Below are 17,544 nucleotides of genomic sequence, written 5' to 3'. Positions count from 1 at the left end.
GGGAGAGAAAAAAGAAATATAGAACATTAAGCTTTCAATGGTATTTTGAGATTTTTCTAGAAATTATTAGTTCATCAAAACTTATTTTGACATGACTGAAAGACATATGTCATTACAATGATATTAATGCAAGATCACTGTTTCATTAAGCCATCACATCACTTATCACACATTTACATTGAAAATATGTTCAAAGTTCTCCTTCCCCTACTTTTTAATTGTGATAAGGAACTTTGCAGATTATAGCCATTTTAAATTCAAAATAATAAAATCAAGATCATCTACCTGGTCACAGGATTTGATATAGTCCTCAATTTGACTTCCTTCTAAATAGTTTTACAGAATGAATTAAGATTGTCTATTTATGTGGATTCTATATTTTTGTTAGAAATTAATTAACATGCCCCTAGTTGTTTTTTTTTTTTTTAACTTCTACAGCAGCTCAGTGAAATAGAAGACCTTTTCTAACCTATGCCTTTAACTATAACTAGCCATCTTAAAAGACAGTAATCCAGTCTCTATTCCACATATCCTCCTCCTTTATTTCTACTGTCTTTACCAAGTCCTTATTTCTGACCCATGACCTCAACCCTTGACCCTTGATTTTCAAATTTCTTTCTTTTACTGCTAAATGTTGGGATGAGTGGTCTAATATAATGCTGTTATCATTTCCACCTCTTGCTTTTTAGTGTCAAACCTATCTTTGCTTTGAAGCCATACATTACCATCATACTATGATATTTTTCTTCTTTTCTTACATTCCTTTTCAACTTCTATATTCATATTTTATATAGTATTCAACTCTATTGACCATTCCCTTATCCTCAAGGAAGTGTCATTGTCTGTTTTTATAGATGCTCCTGCAGGAAAGGGGTCTTGTACATCAGCATCTTAAGCTAAGTAATTGTCCTGTTTCTCAATTTTTGCTGGCCTATAGACATAACAAATATAATCATGGGATGTATAGTACATAGTCTGTGTATAAAAGCGTAGCGTTTGCCTAACTGAATTTTAATATGACCCCCAAAGTTAAGCAAAGTATTAAAAAGTTTTAAAAATGCCTTTGCTTAAAACAAGAGTGGATGGTTTTCTAACTTTTAAAATATATGTTTACAAATTATTGAATGCTTCATGTAGATTTTTACCTTGCTGTTATGTCAGGTTTCCCAAAACTTAATTTATGGTTAATTACATGTAAGAACACAAACTTGTCTATAATTGGGTAGAGGAAGTCTCAGCCTACTTAAGTAAATTGCTTTCAGTTTGTGAAGTAAGGCTAAATTTCTTATATTAACAACAGGCTTGCAACCTTCTTAAAGAAATTTGCTATAACCTCAACTTTCATATTTTGACAGCGTGAAAAATAAGACAACAAAAATTCCAGAAACACCCACAATTAAAAGCACCACCTGGAATCATGACTAAAAATATATAAAAGAAATGGTTTATGAGTCAGGCAGTGATTCTGTTTCCCAAACAATTTATACTCTTCATTTTAGCAAAACATAACTAAATGAAAATATAAAAATTGATTCTATGAATATCCTTTCTTGGGCATTTAACATACTATTTTAAAGTAAAATTAATATCTTTGAAATATTCTCTAGGAATGAATTCCATGTTGTCAGTAGCAACACTAATTCATAACTAAATGCGTTTAGGGTGCAAAATGGGAGTGGAATCTGCCTCTAGCAGATGTTGACCTTCTGTTCTACAATTTATTTTATAATATTCTTCAGTGTAGTATTTTAAAATTGTACTTAGCTATAATAAGTGCCAAGATAACTGTATACTGGGAAGGATAATTTTAGTACTACCATCTATAAAAGAGACCAATAAATTTGGAAGGATGTTGTTCTGTAATTTAACTCTCGCCATTGCCAACACATAACTATTATGTAATTGCAGGTAACTATCAGTTCCTTTTAGCTATTATTACTTTGCCAACAAAGGTTCGTCTAGTCAAGGCTATGGTTTTTCCTGTGGTCATATATTGATGTGAGAGTTCGACTGTGAAGAAGGCTGAGCACCGAAGAATTGATGCTTTTGAACCGTGGTGTTGGAGAAGACTCTTGAGAGTCCTTTGGACTGCAAGGAGATCCAACCAGTCCATTCTGAAGGAGATCAGCCCTGGGATTTCTTTGGAAGGAATGATGCTAAAGCTGAAACTCCAGTACTTGGGCCACCTCATGGGAAGAGTTGACTCATTGGAAAAGACTCTGATGCTGGGAGGGATTGGGGGCAAGAGGAGAAGGGGACAACAGAGGGTGAGATGGCTGGATGGCATCACTGACTCGATGGATGTGAGTCTGAGTGAACTCCAGGAGTTGGTGATGGACAGGGAGGCCTGGCGTGCTGCTATTCATGGGGTCTCAAAGAGTCAGACACGACTGAGCGACTGATCTAATCTGATCAGTTCCTTAATCAAAAGTAATATTTCAGGTGTTAAAGAAATAAATTACATAGTAACACACCAGAAATATTCTCTTGTAAGGTAATAAAAGCAATAGCATATTCCCATGTCAGTCAAAACAGAGTATAATTCAGTTTTCAAAGGTGTTAAATTCACATTGCCTTAACCCAGAAATAAATAAGCCTATGTATTTATGGCTAATTGATCTACAACAAAGGAGGCAGGGATACACAGTGGAGAAAAGACAGTCTCAATAAGTGGTGCTGAGAAAACTAGAAAATTACATGTAATAGTGTGAATTTAGAACATTCTCTAACACCATATTCAAAAATAAACTCAAAATTAAGACCTAAATGTAAGACTGGATACTATAAAGCTCCTAGAAGAAAACATAGGCAGAACACTCTTTGATGTAAATTGAAGAAATATTTGGGGGAATCTATCTCCTAAAGTAAAGGAAATAAAAGACAAAATAAACAAATGGGAGTGAATTAAACTTAAAATCTTTTGCACAGTGAAGGAAATTGTTGACAAAACAGAGGCAACCTATAGATGGGAGAAAATATTTGCAAATGATGTGATTGATAAGGAATTAATATCCATATATATAAACAGCTCATATTACTCAATATCAAAAAAAAAAAGTACAGAAGAACTGAATAGACATTTTTCCAAAGAGGAAATGCATATGTGTAAAAGGCACATGAAAATACACTCACTAATCTTTCAGTTCAGTTCACTCACTCAATCGTGTCCGACTCTTTGCGACCCCTTGAATCGCAGCACTCCAGGCCTCCCTGTCCATCACCAACTCCTGGAGTTCACTCAGACTCACGTCCATTGAGTCAGTGATGCCATCCAGCCATCTCATCCTCTGTCGTCCCCTTCTCCTCCTGCCCCCAATCCCTCCCAGCATCAGAGTCTTTTCCAATGAGTCAACTCTTCGCATGAGGTGGCCAAAGTACTGGAGTTTCAGCTTTAGCATCATTCCTTCCAAAGAAATCCCAGGGCTGATCTCTTTCAGAATGGACTGATTGGATCAACTTGCCATCCAAGGAACTCTCAAGAGTCTTCTCCAACACCACAGTTCAAAAGCATCAATTCTTCAGCACTCAGCATTCTTCAAAGTCCAACTCACATATCCATACATGACCACGGAAAAAACCATAGCCTTGACTAGACGGCCCTTTGTTGGCAAAGTAATGTCTCTGCTTTTCAATATGCTATCTAGGTTGGTCATAATTTTTCTTTCAAGGAGTAAGTCTTTTAATTTCATGGCTGCAGTCACTGTCTGCAGTGATTTTGGAGCCCAAAAAAATAAAAGTCTGACACTGTTTCCCCATCTATTTCCCATGAAGTGATGGGACCAGATGCCATGATCTTCGTTTTCTGAATGTTGGGCTTTAAGCCAACTTTTTCATTCTCCTCTTTCACCTTCATCAAGAGGCTTTTTAGTTCCTCTTCACTTTCTGCCATAAGGGTGGTGTCATCTGCATATCTGAGCTTATTGATATTTCTCCTGGCAATCTTGATTCCAGCTTGTGCTTCTTCCAGTCCAGTGTTTCTCATGATGTACTCTGCATATAAGTTAAATAATCAGGGTGACAATATACAGCCTTGATGTACTCCTTTTCCTATTTGGAACCAGTCTGTTGTTCCATGTCCAGTTCTAACTGTTGCTTCCTGATCTGCATACAAATTTCTCAAAAGGCAGGTCAGGTGGTCTGATATTCCCATCTCTTTCAGAATTTTCCGCAGTTTATTGTGATCCACACAGTCAAAGGCTTTGGCATAGTCAATAAAGCAGAAATAGATGATTTTCTGGAACTCTCTTGCTTTTTCCATGATCCAGCGGATGTTGGCAATTTGATCTCTGGTTCCTCTGCCTTTTCTAAAACCAGCTTGAACATCTGGAAGTTCACGGTTCACATATTGCTGAAGCCTGGCTTGGAGAATTTTGAGCATTACTTTACTAGCGTGTAAGATGAGTGCAATTGTGTGGTAGTTTGAGCATTCTTTGGCATTGCCTTTCTTTGGGATTGGAATGACAACTGACCTTTTGCAGTCCTGTGGCCAGTGCTGGGTTTTCCAAATTTGCTGGCATGTTGAGTGCAGCACTTTCACAGCATCATCTTCCAGGATTTGAAATAGCTCAACTGGAATTCCATCACCTCCACTAGCTTTGTTCATAGTGATGCTTCCTAAGGCCCACTTGACTTCACATTCCAGGATGTCTGGCTCTAGGTGAGTGACTAATCTTTAGGGAAATGCAAATCAAAACCACACTGAGACATCATCTCACACCAGTCAGAATGACTATTATCAAGAAGAAAACAAATAAATACCAGAAAGGATGTGGAGAAAAGACAAGTCTTGTATACTCTTGGTGGGAATGTAAATCCATGCAGCTACTAATAATATGGAGGTTTCTCAAAAAACTAAAAATGAAACTACTATACAAGCCAGCAATTTCACTCCTAGGCCTATATCTGAAAGAAGCAAAAATACTAATTTGAAAAATATATGGATCCTGATGTTCATTAGCAGTATTATTTACAATTGTCAAGATATGGAAGCAACCTAAGTGTCCATCAGCAGATGAATGAATAAAGATGTGGTACATTAATACAATGGAATAATGCTCAGTGATTAAAAAAAGAACATAATATTTCCATTTGTAGCAACATCGGTGGACTTAGAGGGTATTATGCTAAATGAAATAAGTCAGACAGAAAAAGCCAAATGCTATATGATATCACTTATATTTAGAATCAGTGAAATAGTGAACAGAAAAAAAAGCAGATTCAGAGATATAGAGAACAAACTAGGGGGTACAGGATAAGGGGAAATACAGAGATAGGGTAGTGAATGCTATAAGTTACTGGGTTTAGATTAGACTCAGGGCTGTATTGCTCAACACAGGGGACATAGACAATATTTTGTAATGACTATAAATGGGAAATAATCCTCCAAATGACATAATTTTTTTAATTCTCAACTTTAATTTCTTTTATAGCATTGTTATATTACCTATCACTTCAAGATATACATATTAACATATTTAGATAAAATTATGTAATATCTGAGATGCACATCAGATAATGTGAACAAACATGAGAGGAGATAGAGTTGAACCAAGCATGCTTATGAATGTATAACTGAGGAATGAGTTCATGGGCATTCATGATACTCTCCTATCTTTTTTATATTTTTGAAAAACTCTTGTATTAAACAAAATAAATGCAAATTGTTAGGCCTCATCCTGGACATATGAATCAAAAATCCCTAGGGTTGAAACCTCAAGTTCCCAGTTCTCATTCAAAGTATATGGGATCAGAATTGTAGGGGCTGGAAATGCATATTAACAATCTTATTACATGAGTCATAATCTGAAAGTCTTATCACACATGCTTTATAAGAAAGATATTTTGCAGTGTGCACAACAAAACACAATTTATAAGGACCTAATGTGAGTTGTCAATCTGATATACACACTTTAAACACTCTGCAATGTAAAATTGTTTCTGAACACAAAAATATTTATAAATTTAGTGCATAATCCATGATGTTCCTTCTTTCTGACACATCAGATCAAAGCAAACAGACTGAGAAATAAGCATTCTGATTAGAAACTAATGTTTAAAATAATTCTTGAACACGACACATATATGCCATGCTGATAGATACAAACTCTTTTATATGACCCTCAAACCACATTAAAGACATAATTCATGACAGAGACATGCTTAAATCATTCTGTATTTCCTCATTTTTCTGTCATGTGAAAATGTCACCTTAAGAGTAACTTTTTGGGAGTGTTTTTTTCATTCTATACATCTTCAGATAAGTTGACAGCCAAGATTTTTACTGATTGCAGACTGAGTGTTCTTTGGATGTTTAGTACAACTCTTGGACAATATAATATAAATGTTTAAAATGCATGTAATATTTTTTATTAACTAAATATCAATAGTTTTTTCAGTTTCATTAAAATGAAAAGTTATTTTGTGTATTATTTACTAACCTACATTATCATCTCAACTTAAATCATCAACATTGCCATAAATTAGCTGTAAGCTTTAAGGAAATATCACTGAAAATATAACAGAGCTATTATCAATTTTATTTGTCTTTCAATAGCAACTGAAAACAAATAAAATCCATCTATTAATCTATATGAATTTCTCATTGCTGCTTTTTGAAGATCAACCTTAGGAAGGGTTGTCAGGAAAAGTCTTTTTGAGGACATGCTATTTTTGCTGAAATTTGGATTTGGTTGATAAAAACGTTCCAGCCATTTGAAGAACTGAGACGAGTGTTTAAAACTGAGTAAACAGCAAAAACCTAGACTTGAGAAGAAACTCAGAAGTTCCAAGGAACAAGATCAAAGTCCTGACAATATAGGAGCAAACAGGTAGGAAGAATTAAATCATGAGTGGCCTTGTAAGCTATATTCTGTTATTGGGTTTTATTCTCACCATAATCAGAAGCCACTGGAGTATTTTAAGAAAGAAGCTAATTTGAACTGATTTATGCTTTTAAAAGATTATTCTGACTACTGCATGAAGAATGGACGGTAGGAAGCCAAAGCAGAAGCAGGGGCAGGAGTTGACCTTGGCTTATATAAGATTTCCTCCAAAGGTCTTGAAGGTATCTTGAACTGACATCATCTGGAAAGTAAATAAATTAGCTGTTTTGTCCATGGTCTATTTCTTTCTCTACTTTGTGTATCTTTGCAAATGATACTAATAAACAAAATAAAAATCACAGAGATTGTAACAGACATTCTACAAATCAAATTGGTATAAAGCTATTGTAGTAGAGAAATAATATGCTTTTAGAAGTTTCACCAAAAAGCCAATTCCACATACTTATAGTTTCTAAAGAATAAAGCTGATGTGAATAATCTTACAAGCTGTATTGATTGCTTTTCCTGCTATTATTTACTCAGCTATCGGTATTTTTGTGGTGACCTCACTGAGTTGTACTACCCATTTTATTATTATCTTTAGGCTACACATAAGTCTCAATATTGTTTAAAACTTAAAATGTGTTGTTATATACTTAATTATTCATTTCAATAAAGAGAAACAAAACTAAGAAATATATGATATAAAGTTGATTTTGCTAACAAGAAACCATATCAGATGAAAATATATTTCTTAACAGAAAAATAAATTTGATGTAGATCTTTTCTAAACATAAAAACATTTTTCAAGTAATACTTTACACAGTATTCCAAGATATAAAGCAGATTAAAAACTTAAGTACTTTTATACAAAGACATACTATGCAGCTAATATTTCTAGGCAGCTATTTATAAAGTAAGATACATAATCATGAAAAGGAAAATTTCAATTTATTTTAAATAAGTAAATATTTACTGGGTATCCTACCTTTGAGGAACTGTTCAAGGAGTTTGAGGTAAGAAAGGAAAAAAAGAGAGGCAAGGTTCCTATTCATATGGTATCTACATTTCTGAGGACAGATATTAGACAGATATTAATCAATGAAACAAACTCATGTACAATAAATTTTTAGGTAGCAAACCTGTCTGCAGAAAATCAAACAAGGTCATTTATTATCAAATTCATGGGAAAAACAGGCTATATTCTTACTGACTGTGTGATCAGGGGAGGCTTCTCTGAAAAGGTAACACTTGAACTGAAACCAAATAACTAGAATAGCTCAGGAAATTACCAGAAGAGAACATTCCCAAAAGAAGCAGAGGAGGCATTCAGTCTTGGCTGAAAGAAAGTGAAGTTACTCAGTTGAGTCTGACTCTTTGCGATCCCATGGACTGTAGCCTACCAGGATCCTCTGTCCGTGGGATTTTCCAGGCAAGAGTACTGGAGTGGGTTGCCATTTCCTTCTCCAGGGGATCTTCCCAACCCAGGGATCAAACCCAGGTCTCCCTCATTGTAGGCAGATGCTTTACTGTCTGAGCCACCTGGGAAGTCCATGCCCTTGGCTGAAAGGGAATGCCATATAAAGGACAGGAAATAGGACAGGAAAGCTTATAGATACCAGAAATTCATTTCTTACAGTTCTGGAGGCTGGAACATTTAAGAATAAGGTACTGGCCAAGTTATTGTCTAGTGAGAGACTACTTCCTCATTCATAGGTGCCTCTTCCCACTGTGTTCTCACTTGTAGAAAGGAGGATGGGTCTCTATGTGGTCTCTTTTTAAAGTGCACTAATCTCATTCAGGTGCCTCTTCCCTCATGACCTAATCACCTCCCAAAGGCTCCACACTTCCAGATACCATCACACTAGGGATTAGGTTTCCTCATATGAATGGGGGGTAGGGAAGTGTGGAACAAGCTTTCAGTCTATAGCAGTGGGTAAAGAAAGAAAAATGTGAAAATGGATAAGGCATTATAGGAAGACACTTAAAATCATTAAATGAGGTGCTATCAGAGCACTGAAGCAGAGAAACTGGATGATCTGGTATCTTCTTTTCAACACTATTTTGACTCAGTTTCAGGTAGACCTGATAGACAGCTATAGTAGGTCTCTAGATAAGAATTAGTGATGGCTTGATTACATATTTGCCTTATATATTTGGGTTTTCATTTGCCCAGAATACATTTCCCATTCTTAACAATACATCTGCTTTCTTAGAAAAATTACTTTTGCCAATTAAACACAGTTTCATTAGGGGCTCGGTACTGGGTTGTCCTAAAAAACAAAACCAGTATGATATGTGTGTATATTACCACTCATACTGAGAGTAAGAGAAAGACAGAGATTGGGGGATTATACAGGTTTGTTTATCTACCTATCTATCTCTTTATCTATCTCTCCATCTATAGTGACACGCAAAGATTGAGAGAGAGATTTATTTTAAGGAATTGATTCAGGCTGCGATAGTGGAGGCCGGCAAATCGAAAATCCGCTGGGCAAGTCATCAAACTGGAGACCCAGGGAAGAAATGATGTTAGAGTTTGAATCCAAAGGCCATCTGCTGGCAGGATTTCCTCTTTTTGAGGGGAAATCAATCTTTTTTCTTAAGACTTTCAACTGATAGAATGAGGACACCTCTTCCCATATTATGAAAAGTAATCTGTTTTATTCATAGTCCAATTAAAATGTATGTGTGCTCAGTCATGTCCAACTCTTTGTGACCCTGTGGACTGTAGCCCACCACACTCCTCTGCCCATGGAACTTTCCAGGCAAAAATACTGGGGAGAGTTACCATTTCCTACTCCAAGGGATCTTCCCAATCCAGGGATCAAAGCTATAAAGAATGCCTGCAAATGCAAGAGAGCCAGAGATATGGGTTCAATCCCTGGGTACCATGGCCTAGACTAGGAGCCACATAAAATTAACCATCACAAGTTCTATTCAACTTAGTTAAAGAGTAAGCATGTGACTCAAGAATACATCCTATCCCTATAATCACTTCCAGACCACATTATCTGCACCTACAACCACAACATGTAGTGATCTGTGTTTCCCAATTATGGATCCCTTTAAACAAGTCACCAGTAGATTCTGTGAGGCCCAGTGAACAACTAATGCTTCAGCTTTACATAGGACAGAGTAATTTGGTTTGTTTTAAATTAAAAAAACAAAAATGTGATTGCCTCAAACAAGATCCAGATATTTGGAAAAGCATGCATCAAATTAATAATGGTTTTCTTTCGGGACTTCCCTGGTGGTCCAGAGATTAAGAATTCACCTTCCAATGCATGGGATGCAGGTTCCATCCCTGGTCCAAAAAGCAAGATCCCACATGATGCAGATCAACTAAACCCACACACCACAACAACTGAGTCCACAACAAGCAACTAAGACCCAATGCAGTCAAATAAATATTTTTTAAAAAATTAATAACTGTTTTCCTGGAAATGGAGCTTCGAGGGTTGAAGGTTTCCAATTTTTAGTGTGCATAATTAAAATTTAATTCTCTGTATAATTTATGATTAGCAGCTAATCCTTTTTTAAAATCAGAGTAAACAACAATATTTTTTTTCTATATTAGTAAGTGGGAAAAAAGCAGAATTTTAAATATTATACAAAGCAGAAGTCCTATCTTTAACTGTAGAAGAAGTCTGAGAGATGCCTCTGTAGAACTACAGCTTTTATGGCACAATTTGAAAAACTTTATTGAAATCATTGTGGTTTTTTTTTAATTAATTAATTACTTTTAATTGGAGGCTAACTACTTTACAGTGTTGTAGTGGTTTTTGCCATACATTGACATGAACCAGCCATGGGTGTACATGTGTCCCCCATCCTGAATCCCCCTCCCACCTCCCTCCCCACCCAATCCCTCAGGGTCATTCCAGTGCACCTGCCCTGAGCACCCTGTCTCATGCATCAAAACTGGACTGGCAATCTTTTTCACATATGGTACTATACATGTTTCAATGCTATTCTCTCAAATCATCCCACCCTTACCTTCTCCCACAGAGTCCAAAAGTCTGTTCTTTACTTCTGTGTTTTGTTTGCTGTCTCACATATAGGGTCATAATTACCAATGTTCTAAATTCCATATATATGCATTAATATACTGTATTGGTGTTTTTCCTTCTGACTTATTTCACTCTGTATAATAGGCTCCAGTTTCATCCACCTCATTAGAACTGATTCAAATGCATTCTTTTTAATAGTTGAGTAATATTCCATTGTGTGTATGTACCACAGCCTTCTTATTCATTCATCAGCCGATGGACATCTAGGTTGCTTCCATGTCCTGGCTATTGTAAACAGTGCTGCGATGAACATTGGGGTACGCGTGTCTCTTTCAATTCTGGTTTCCTTGGTGTGTATGCCCAGCAGTGCAATTGCTGGGTCATATCACAGTTCTATTTCCAGGTTTTAAGGAATCTCCACACTGTTCTCTATAGTGGCTGTACTAGTTGACATTCCCATCAACAGTGTAAGAGGGTTCCCTTTCCTCTAGACCCTCTCCAGCATTTATTTTTTGTAGACTTTTTGATAGGAGTCATTCTGACTGGCGTGTGATGGTGCCTCATTGTGGTTTTGATTTGCATTCCTTTGATAATGAGTGATGTTGAGCATCTTTTCATGTGTTTGTTAGCCATCTGTATGTTCTCTTTGGAGAAATGTCTGTTTAGTTCTTTGGCCCATCTTTTGATTAGGTTGTTTATTTTTCTGGAATTGAGCTGCATGAGCTGCTTGTATATTTTTGAGATTAATTCTTTTTCGGTTGCTTCATTTGTTATTATTTTCCCCATTCTGAAGGTTGTCTTTTCACCTTGCTTATTGTTTCCGTTGTTGTGCAAAAGCTTTTAAGTTTAATTAGGTCCCATTTATTTATTTTGCATTTACTTCCATCACTCTGGGAAGTGGGTCATAGAGGATCCTGCTGTGATATATGTCAGAAAGTGTTTTGCCTATGTTTTCCTCTAGGAATTTTATAGTTTCTGGTCTTACGTTTAGATCTTTAATCCATTTTGAGTTTATTTTTGTGTATGATGTTAGAAAGTGTTCTAGTTTCATTCTTTTACAAGTGGTTGACCAGTTTTCCCAGCACCACTTGTTAAAGAGATTGTCTTTTCTCCATTATATATTCTTGCCTCTTTTGTCAAAGATAAGGTGTCCATAGGTGCGTGGATTTATCTCTGGGCTTTCTATTTTGTTCCATTGATCTATATTTCTGTTTTTGTGCCAGTACCATACTGTCTTGATTACTGTAGCTTTGTAGTAGAGCCTGAAGTCAGGCAGGTTGATTCCTCCAGTTCCATTCTTCTTTCTCAAGATTGCTTTGGCCATTCGAGGTTTTTTCTATTTCCATACAAATTGCAAAATTATTTGCTCTAGCTCTGTGAAAAATACTGTTGGTAGCTTCATAGGGATTATACTGAATCTATAGGTTGCTTTGGGTAGTATACTCATTTTTATTATATTGATTCTTCCGATACTTGAACATGTATATTTCTCCATCTATTTGTGTAATCTTTGATTTCTTTCATCAGTGTTTTATAGTTTTCTATATATAGGTCTTTTGTTTATTTAGGTAGATTTATTCCTAAGTATCTTATTCTTTTCATTGCAATGGTGAATGGAATTGTTTCCTTAATTTATCTTTCTGTTTTCTCATTGTTAGTGAATAGGAATACAAGGGATTTCTGTGTGTTAATTTTATATCCTTAAAACTTTACTATGTTCATTGGTTCAGTTCAGTTCAGTCGCTCAGTCATGTCCGACTCTTTGCGACCCCATGAATCGCAGCACGCCAGGCCTCCCTGTCCATCACCAACTCCCGGAGTTCACTCAGACTCATGTCCATCGAGTCAGTGATGCCATCCAGCCATCTCATCCTCTGTCGTCCCCTTCTCCTCCTGCCCCCAATCCCTCCCAGCATCAGAGTATTTTCCAATGAGTCAACACGTCGCATGAGGTGGCCAAAGTACTGGAGTTTCAGCTTTAGCATCATTCCTTCCAAAGAAATCCCAGGGTTAGCTCTAGTGATTTTCTGGTGGAATCTTTAGGGTTTTCTATGTACAAGATCATGTCCTCTGCAAACAGTGAGAGTTTTACTTCTTTTCCAATCTGGATTCCTTTTATTTCTTTTTCTTTTCTGATTGCTGTGGCTAAAACTTCCAAAACTATGTTGAATAGTAGTGGTGAGAGTGGGCACCCTTGTCTTGTTCCTGACTTTAGGGGAAATGCTTTCAATTTTTCACCATTGAGGATAATGTTTGCTGTGTGTTTATCACATATGCCTTTTATTATTTTGAGATATGTTCCTTCTATACCTGTTTTCTGTAGGGTTTTTATCATAAATGGATGTTGAATTTTGTCAAAGGCTTTCTCTGCATCTATTGAGATAATCATATATTTTTTATCTTTCAATTTGTTTTGTGGTGTATCACATGGATTAATTTGCGAATAATAAAGAATCCTTGCATCCCTGGGATAAAGCCCACTTGGTCATGATGTATGATCTTTTTAATATGTTGTTGGATTCTGTTTGATAGAATTTTGTTAAGCGTTTTTGCATGTATGTTCATCAGTGATATTGGCCTATAGTTTTCTTTTCTTTTTTTCTGTGTGGAATCTTTGTCAGGTTTTGATATTAGGGTGATGGTGGCCTCATAGAATGAATTTGGCAGTTTACCTTCCTCTGCATTTTTCTGAAAGAGTTTGAGTAGGATAGGTGTTAGCTCTTCTCTAAATTTTTGGTGGAATTCACCTGTGTAGCCATCTGGTCCTGTGCTTTTGTTTGTTGGAAGATTTTTTATTACAGTTTTGATTTCCATTCTTCTGATGGGTCTGTTAAGATTTTCTATTTTTTCCTGGTTCAGTTTTGGAAGGTTATATTTTTAAGAATTTATCAATTTCATCCAAGTTGTCCATTTTACTGGCATATAGTTGCTGATAGTAGTCTCTTATGATCCTTTGTATTTCTGTGTTGTCTGTTGTCATTTTTCCATTTTCATTCCTAGTTTTGTTGATTTGATTCTTCTCCCTTTTTTGCTTGATGAGTCTGGCTATTGGTTTGTCTATTTTATTTATCGTCTCAAAGAACCAGCTTTTAGCTTTACTGATGTTTGCTATGGTCTTCTTTGTTTCTTTTGTCTTTATTTCTGCCCTAATTTTTTTATGATTTCTTTCCTTCTACTAACCCCAGGGTTCTTCATTTCTTCTTTTTCTAGTTGCTTTGGGTGTAAAGTTAGGTTATTTATTTGATTTTTCTCTTGTTTCTTGGGGTAAGCTTGTATTGCTATGAACCTTCCCCTTAGCACTGCTTTTATGGAATCCCACAGGTTTTGGGTTATCATGTTTTCATTTTCATTGATTCTATGCATATTTTGGGGGGCTTCCCTGGTAGCTCAGAAGGTAAAAGCATCTGCCTACAATGTGGGAGACCCGGGTTCAATCCTTGGGTCAGGAAGATCCCCTGGAGAAGGAAATGGCAGCCCACTCTATTACTCTTGCCTGGAAAATCCCATGGACCTAGGAGCCTGGTAGGCTACAGTCCATGGGTAGCAAAGAGTCAGACATGACTGAGTGACTTCACTTCACTTATGCATATTTTGATTTCTTTTTTGATTTCTTCTGTGATTTGTTGGTTATTCAGAAGCGTGTTGTTTAGCCTCCGTATGCTTGCATTTTTAACAGTTTTTGTCCTGTGGTTGATGTCTAATCTTACTATATTGTGATCAGAAAAGATGCTTGAAATTATTTCAATTTTTTTGAGTTTGCCAAGGCTAGATTTATGATCCAGGATGTGATCTATCTTGGAGAATGTTCCGTGTGCACTTTAGAAAAAGGTGAAATTCATTGTTTTGGGATGAAATGTCCAATAGATATCAATTAGGTCTAACTGGTCCATTGCATCATTTAAAGTTTGTGTTTCCTTGCTAATTTTCTGTTCAGTTGACCTATCCATAGGTGTGAGTGGGGTATTAAAGTCTCTCACTCTTATTGTGTTACTGTTAATTTCCCCTTTCATACTTGTTAGCATTTGCCTTACATATTGTGGTGCTCCTATGTTGGGTGCATATATATTTATAATTGTTATATCTTCTTCTTGGATTGATCCTTTGATCATTATGTAGCATCCTTCTTTGTCTCTTTTCATGGCCTTTATTTCAAAGTCTATTTTATCTGATATGAATATTGCTATTCCTGCTTTCTTTTGGTCTCAATTTGCATGAAATATCTTTTTCCAGCCCTTCATTTTCAGTCTGTATGTGTCCCTGTTTTGAGGTGGGTCTCTTGTAGACAGCATATATAGGGATCTTGTTTACATATCCATTCTTTGTCTTTGTCTTTTAGTTGGGGCATTCAACCCATTTACATTTAAGGTAATTGCTGATAATTATGATCCCGTTGCCATTTACTTTGTTGTTTTGCGTTCAAGCTTATAAACCTTTTCTGTGTTTCCTGTCTAGAGAAGATCCTTTAGCATTTGTTGAAGAGCTGGTTTGGTGGTGCTGAACTCTCTCAGCTTTTGTTTGTCTGTAAAGCTTTTGATTTCTCCTTCATATTTGATAGAGATCCTTGCTGGGTATAGTAATCTGGGTTGTAGGTTTTTCTCTTTCATCACTTTAAGTATGTCCTGCCATTCCCTTCTGGCCTGAAGTTTTTATTGAAAGATCAGCTGTTATCCTTATGAGAATCCCCTTGTGTGCTATTTGTTATTTTTCCCTTGCTGTTTTAATATTTGCTCTTTGTGTTTCATCTTTGTTAATTTGATTAATATGTATCTTGGGGTGTTTCACCTTGGGTTTATCCTGTTTGGGACTCTCTGGGTTTCTTGGACATGGGTGGCTATTTCCTTCCCCATTTTAGGGAAGTTTTCAACTATTACCTCCTCAAGTATTTTCTCATGGCCTTTCTTTTTGTCTTCTTCTGGGACTCCTATGATTCGAATGTTGGGACATTTGACATTGTCTCAGAGGTCTCTGAGGTTGTCCTGATTTCTTTTAATTCTTTTTTCCTCTTTGCTTCATTTATTTCCACCATTTTATCTTTCACCTCACTTATCCTATCTTCTGCCTCAGTTATTCTACTGTTGGTTCCCTACAGAGTGCTTTTGATCTGAGTTATTGCATTATTCACTACTCCCTCCCCAGGATGGTCTCCAACCCTAACTCTTTTGTCTCTCTTTTCATCTTTTATATTTTGTTCTACCTCCTTTCGAAGAGAATGGGCTGCCTTTCTGGGTGCCTGGTGTCCTCTGCTAGTGTTCAGAAGTTGTTTTGTGGAAGTTGCTCAGCATTGAAATGATCTTTTGATGAATTTGTGGGGGAGAATGTGGTCTCCCCATCCTATTCCTCTGCCATCTTTGGACCGACCAAGAAATCATTGTTTTTATATTTATAAAAAGAAAAAATGAGAGAGAGAGGGAAAGGGAGCAGGACACTTACCTCCCCAGCAGACATTTAAAATTTGATGCATTGATATATTCTTGGCTCATGGTATTAGTTGTGGCATTTTGCATCAGCTACTGCTTCTTCCCAAAGCAATAATATATTGCATAATTAATTCAGCACAAGAAGCGAGTGTGCCAAATTTTTTTTGTTTGTTTGTTTGTTTTGTTTTTAATGATTCTATGTTTCTTCTCAGTAAAGGTATCACATTTTTTATTTTGTTTTCTCAGCAGTGCTGCACAGCTTGTGGGATCTTAGTTCCCAAACAGAGATTAAATCCAACACCACAGCAGTGAAAGTTGCTGTTGTTTAGTTACTGAGTTGTGTCCAACTCTTTATGACCCCATGAATTGAAGCATGCCAGTGCTTCCTTGTGCTTCACTATCTCTTGGAGTTTGCTCAAACTCATGTCCATTCAGTAAGTGATGGTATCCAACTATCTCATCCTCTGTCATCCCCTTCTCCTCCTGCCTTCACTTTTTCCCACCATCAGGGTCTTTTCCAATGAGTCAGCTCTTTGCATTAGGTGGTCAAAGTATTTGAAGTTCAGCTTCAGCACCAGTCCTTCCAATGAATATTCAGGATTGATTTCCTTTAGGATTGACTGTTTTGATCTTCTTGCAGTCCAAGGGACTCTCAGGAGTCTTCTCCAGCTCCATAGTTCAAAAGTGTCAATTCTTCAGCACTCAGCCTTCTTTTTGCTCCAACTCTCACATCCGTACATGACTGCTGGAAAAAGCATAGCTTTGACTAGATGGACATCTTTCAGCAAAGTGATGTTTCTGCTTTTAAATACACTGTCTAGGTTTGTCATAGTTTTTCTTCCAATGAGCAAGCATCTTTTAATTTCATGGCTGAAGTCACCACTTGCAGTGATTTTGAAGCCTAATGAAATAAAGTCTGTCACTGTTTCCATTTGTTCCCAATCTATTTGCCATGAAGTGATGAGACTGGATGCCATGACCTTAGTTTTTTTTTTTTTTTTTTTTTTTAAACTAAGCCAGCTTTTCCACTATCCTCTTTCATCTTCACCAAGAAGCTCTTTAGTTCCTCTTCACTTTCTGCCATAAGGATGGTGTCATCTGCATAACTGAGGTTATTGATATTTTTCTTGGCAATCTTGATTTCCGCTTATGCTTCATCCAGCCCAGCATTTCACGGGATGTACTCTGTATATACGTTAAATTATCAGGGTGACAAATTATAACCTTGATGTACTCCTTTCCCAACTTGGAACCAGTCCATAGTGTTGCTTCATGCCCTGCATACAGGTTTCT

The 17,544-nt window shown here is 36.5% G+C and overlaps 1 protein-coding gene across 1 annotated transcript in view; it reads right to left on the bottom strand.

Annotated features, from left to right (window-relative positions):
• The window catches only part of PCDH15 (protocadherin related 15), a 1,798,632-nt gene that overhangs the window by 451,786 nt on the left and 1,329,302 nt on the right, over positions 1-17,544 (bottom strand). The window lies entirely within an intron of this gene.

This window comes from Bubalus bubalis, chromosome 23 (assembly GCF_019923935.1).
Source record: "Bubalus bubalis isolate 160015118507 breed Murrah chromosome 23, NDDB_SH_1, whole genome shotgun sequence".
Classification (NCBI taxonomy): domain Eukaryota; kingdom Metazoa; phylum Chordata; class Mammalia; order Artiodactyla; family Bovidae; genus Bubalus; species Bubalus bubalis.
The sequence above is the reverse complement of the archived record's forward strand: the minus strand, read 5'-3'. Positions and strand labels throughout refer to the sequence as shown.